A 6,000-nucleotide genomic window follows, 5' to 3' on the forward strand; every position below is an offset into this window, starting at 1 on the left:
AATGCTTTGACTGCATAGCATGCCCATTTACCAAGTTGGGGTGCATCATATACAGCCAGTGCTGGAACTCCAACCAGTGATATCGCAAGAGACATATATTCTGCTTTGCTAAAGCAATGTCACCGAGGAATCACAGTCTCCTGACAATTCCATAGATCGCTCCGCCGTTGCTGAATAAATTTAGAAGGCAAACACAACAGTCAGTCTGCTAAGACAGCAGCGCGGCCATCACTAAGATTGGCAGGATATAATTAAAAAGTTCGTATGCCACATGTAAAAAACCAACCTGTGGAAGAATGATATGCACATAATTAAAGGACACATTAACATAATTGGAGCAATTAAAATTATCAATATTTGATCTTCATACATCCTTTTGGCACTCTTATTACTTGTGCAATATCTCATTCTCGCACAGGTAATGTTCACACTAGTGGCCACATGAGGGTGTAAAGGGACAAGGCATCTGTGGGCAAAATGTTTGCACTGGGCCCCAATTAACCATGGCAGAATACGTTATGGAGCAATCTGTTTTATAAGATACGGACTCGTTGCAAATCCCTTCTGGGCGATGGCAAACTGGAATCAAGCAGGATCCCAATAATTCTCCGTGCATTAACAACTTTCAGACAAACAAAGGTGGGACGTGTTTGCTGTTTGCTAATTGTTCCCAATATTAAAGGACATCCGCTCCTAAGGGAGGGGTGCTGTGCTGGCTCCTCTCCACTCCCGAAGCTGTCATTACACAAATCAACAAGCAATTAAACATTAAATAGTTAATCTGAGCCAGGATCGCAAGAAGCAGGATTCTGGGTTTCTGGTTGGCTGTCTCGCATCAGCTGCCGCTGTCCTGCAGATACCAGGCCCTTGATGTCTCCCCAGGTCACTGGATGGCATGGCAAGGTTGCAATCTAGAGGATAGTTGCCCTGGCCGGCCTGTTAGGGCGGTCTCTGAGTCTCCTCCCCCAATATCAGTTGGAAGTTCACGGATCGGGTCCTTCAGGCCTTGGTGCCACGCCATATCTCACGCTGGTTCACGCACCCGTGCTGGTACCCACACTGACCTGTATCAGTGAAACAGAAGCATACCCTCTTCCAAATGTTATAAGCGGCCCTGGGCCCTTCACTCAGGTCTGGTAGCTGTCGATAATATACCAAGGTCGTTCCATGGGCACTGAAGCTTTATAAATGGCGATCTGCAGGAACAGTAAGAATCTGAATCAAGGTTAAATATTTAAAGTAAATAACAAAATATATATTTCTGCTGTATCCTCCCTTACGGTCCTAGGATTTCCCTCTGTTTTATTTGTTTTTCCAAAATGTTTTGGAAGGAACGGTTAGCCCGTTCCACAATAGCTGGCCTGTAGAATTATAGGGAATACAGTGACAAGTGAACTTGCATTGAGAACAAAAATCCAAAATTGTCGAGAAACATAAGCAGAGATTACAGTTTCAAGTTCTTCGTCTCCCCATGACCGCAATACAGTGCAGAACGTGATTGCTAACCTGGGTCGCCGTTGCATCCGCTGGGCTGTAGCCAAATAAATCCTGAAAAGGTATCAACAGTTAAATGAAATGATCACCTGGCTTAAAAAGGGAACATTGTGACATCCATCTGCCACAACTGGTTAGCCTCTGTCCCTCTGGGATTAACCGCGTGAGGGAAGGCAACAGGAACATGGCACAGTGAGGGCAAGACCGAACAATTTGCTGAGCTTGAGAAAGCGGCAATTTAAACTGCTTAGCCAAAACCTTAGCAGATTGATGAAAAAAGGCATGACTATCAATAGGATCAGAAACAAGGAATGCATCCGTAGTCGTTAAGTGCTGAATCAGCATAAGCATTGCTTTTGGGTGAGCATGTCTGGCAGAGCGGTGTGGCTTCTGACATGACAGACAAACACCAAATGATGTCGTCGGGACAATAAATTTGCAAGGTAAGGAACAGAGACAACAATCAGACATCCATTGAGGGGTTAATAAGGAATGTGGAAGGTGATCCAGCAACTGATAAACATAAACAGTATCAACTACCAAATTAAATGATGATCACAAAAAGCCGAAAAGCCAAAATGACTGCTGCAATCTCTGATCGTTGGGCTGACTTTTGAGCAGGGTAAACGAGTCGCCATGCATTAGTATCAGGGTGCTGGTGGCTACAACCCCACGGGTGGGGAACCATCAGTAAATACGTAATGGCTTGTAAGGGTACAGAGGAAAGCTTGGATTTGAGTGATAAGTGGAACCGTTGTACAATGACTAAACGAGGATCCTTAGGGGAATTATATGCAATGTCACCTACATAATCACAAAAGGCCATTTGCCAAACAAGGGAATGTTGCTGTAAATGGGAAATTCTACCCGGTGATTGGAAGACAGACCTTAAAAAGATCAACCCAGTTAACTGCAAAGCTTGATGCCGAGCTTTACGAAGCAAATCGGCCAAGGCATCCAATATGGTATATATTCCGTGGGGGGGTTGGAAGCAAATACATCCTTTCAATAATATACACAGAAGTTTTGTGCATATCAACATATAACACCCCTGTAGGGGTGTGGGCAGTCTGTAACAGAGCTAAATTTAAAGGGCCAAAGCTTGAGGCCGATCAACAAATACATCGGCTAAAGCCACATTCAACTTATCACACACAAGCTGTAAGAGCTGGAGTAATTTGAATCACATCAGCTGGATTGTTTGGATCCTTTCAATAGCTGAAACAGAGGTTGTAACAATTCCGTGGGCCAATTTAAAAAAAGACCTAATCCAATTTGGTGCCCTATAATTCGTTGCAAACTCCACCAGTGTCAGGGGTGTGGGAATTTACCACTCAGGGGCTGCGGAGAGGCATAAGTGGAAAGCATTTAGTGCCCTAGATATAAAAACGGTGCTTTCCCTTTGAACTTCCTGGGCAACTATAAGGCCAAACAAACGCAAGTGGTTGTTCTAATGCCTGTAAAAGCAAAATTAAACAATCATCACACACTCACACCCAGCCACAGCAAAATGTCATCCATATAATGATAAATCTCTAACTCCGGGGTGTTGCGCGAAAATCGCGCAACTACAATCAACAAAATGTTGAACACAGCGTTGGTGAATTTAGCAATACCCTGGGGCAAAACTTCCATTGATACCCGTTGTGTCGGTTTGGGCATTGTTATAGGACCGGCACGTAAATGCATAATTTTTCCTTCTGTCTGCTTGCAAGGGGAAATTGTAAAACAAACAATCCTTAAGATCAATAACACACATTTGATAAGAATAGGAATCAAGTTAGGATTTGGGAGACCAAACTGAAGAGGGCCCATGGGCTGAATACATTTGTTAATTTCCCTTAAATCATGCAATAATCTCACCCTCTGAATTTTTCATGTATTACAAAAACCGGTGATTTCCAGGGCTAGTGGAATACTCTAATTGCCTCTGCTGCAAGCTGCTCTGCAACTAAGGCATGCAAATGTCCCAATTTCTTTCTTGGTAGCAGCCACTGCTCCAGCGCCTACAGGATTTGTTGGATAACCACGTAAGAGGCAACGCGGTTCCTATGACTACAAATTTAATTCAATGGTGGCATCAGCTTCTCCAACAAATCTCTGCCCCAAATATTAAGGCAGGTTGCATTATATAATGGACATATAGTCGCTACTACCTTCTCTTTGGAGTACACTGAAGACCAGGAGAGGACTTCGCCTTGCTGCCTGATTCCCTCTACCGCCCCACAACTCTTTTGGTGGGCTCAGAGGGCCAGGAAGACGGACACTCCTGCAGGCGAATAAAGTCACGTGGCTCCTGTGTCAAGAAGACCAAGGAACCGCGACCATTTCACATTTAATGCAAACGGTAGCCGGTGCCATGTGACCGTGGTGGCAGCTATCAAGGTAGAACCAAAGCCGGACATCCCCTCTTTCCTGCTGTACCCGCTCCAGGAAACTGAATAAGGCACTAAAAATGAGCTGGAGCAATAGATTGATCCTTGGGCAGCGTCTGAGGGAGGTTTGTCCAAACTGCACCTTGATAATCCCTGATAGTCTGCAATCAATTACACCTGGGATTACAAAAGATCCTTTGCGACCGCATGGGATCGTTTCTGGCTACATTCAAGGCAACGATGGTAGCCACGCTCTGGAAGAGCAAAGTGCTCACCGCATCCTGCCAAAGATCCAGGAGTGCAGCACCTGCAAGTCGGTGCCCTGGTCCACGTCAATGGCACAACCCGTACGGCCCTTACCAAAGGTTTTTTCCTGCCCTTAGTGCCTGAGTCACGGAGTCGCAGGGCGCGTAATTCCCTCACGCGAACGCCCCCTGGTAATACCAGATAGGACGTATTAGGTATGCCCGTCTATAATGCTGAAGCTATCAGCAGAGCTCTATTGGAACCACGACTGGCATTTTCTAGTTTGATGAGCCCCTCTCAATGGACCGTAGTCAACACTCAGACATAGATCATCTCCTAACTGTTTAGCTGCCTTTTGCTCCGACCTTACGGGAGCGGCAACCCATAATCACTCGAGAATCTCACAAAGAGTCGGATGAATGGAGACGGCTGGCTACGATAACCATTGACCGTAGCCGTGAGTAGGAGGCGAAAGCGCCTTCAGGTACAACGCCTAAGGTGATAAAAAGACTCCAAGCTCAGACTCCCTCAAGTCAAGTTGCTTCTCGGTTGCCCCACGGTGAGAGCGCCCAAATGACCAAGGAAGACTTGACACCTAAAAAGAGTTTCGACTAGAAACTCCAAAGCACGGAGGCAACAAAAGACAATAGCATTCCTTCTGAGGCTGCCCAAATGTTAAGGATGACACTGCCCTGGTCCTGTTTTATTGACAGTAAGAATTACCTACACATGCGTAAAAAAAAATGCACAGCAAATTCAAGGGAGTTGTCAGCACAATCACAAGTCACAAAAATCGTTCCTACACGAGCTCAGAAAGCATAGCAAACTACAAAACATCCGCCAGCTGCCAACTAAACACCGCTCAATTCAGTAGATAGGAGAAACCTGCAGAATGAGAGGCAAGCTACATCAAATAATGCATGGTGCATACCGAGCGCGAAGATCCGTGTGAACAGTAAGGGGGGAGGGTGGAGAGAGCCTAAGTTCCTGCGTATCAAGTAGGCAAAAGCGGGATTGGCTTGCACAGGGCTCGACAAAACAAGAGAACGAAATGCGCCCAATTAAGGGGTCATACCCAAGGGAACCTGAGTGGCCCGGGTTCACTATCCTACACATCGATCACATTCTCAGTCTTGTGATCTCCACCACCATATACTCCTTACTCTGATCCTTCGTGGAATATTGGATCTGGAGCAGTCTAAGGAGCATTCAGCTCGGTGCTGTGGTGATTCAGTAGAGGTTAACCTTGCTACTGTGACCAGATTGAATCAGTGCCTCAGCCTAGCATATACAGGATGTTGTCTCTATGGAGTTGCAGTCTTTGAGATGAGACATTAAAGCCCAATTCTCTGACCGTATTCACCAGACGTCTCCAGAATTTCAACAAGAGATAGAAGGTTGAACTCTAGGCCTGGATAATACAGACTTGAGGGTAGAGTATCCTTCCTCAGGTTCCTATGCCAGCAATCCAATTAGATTAGAGTAGGTAATCTTCACTCCTGCATAAAGACGCTGACATTAATGTTGCTGGAACTGTTACAGAGATGGCCATGCTTTCATTTCAGTGCAGGAGTGGGTGATGCGAACCTGGTACAGAGTGTATAAAGACTTATGAAGGATCCTGAAGGGTGAGAATGCACAGTTAGAGAACTCTTTTCTGCGGTGTGCTGGCTGGTGAAACGTCTTACCACATTCAAACAAGTTTAACATGATCGACATTATTTGGGGTAACGGAAAAGGAAAATTTTCCTCCAGGGCGGATGTCAGAGAGCCCATGGAGGTTTTTCGCCTTACCTCTGCAGCAATGGCATGGGTTCGCTTCTGGTGGATTCTCATGGCAGCTGAGGTCTCACACTCCACAATTTTGGGACTTCAAACCTCAGTA

General features: G+C 45.6%; 1 protein-coding gene across 1 annotated transcript in view; it reads left to right on the forward strand.

Annotated features, from left to right (window-relative positions):
- The window catches only part of PLEKHD1 (pleckstrin homology and coiled-coil domain containing D1), a 56,902-nt gene that overhangs the window by 39,662 nt on the left and 11,240 nt on the right, over window positions 1-6,000 (forward strand). The gene's annotated exons all lie outside the window — the stretch shown is intronic.

The sequence above is a fragment of the Chelonoidis abingdonii genome, chromosome 4, assembly GCF_003597395.2.
Source record: "Chelonoidis abingdonii isolate Lonesome George chromosome 4, CheloAbing_2.0, whole genome shotgun sequence".
NCBI classification, from domain to species: Eukaryota; Metazoa; Chordata; order Testudines; family Testudinidae; genus Chelonoidis; species Chelonoidis abingdonii.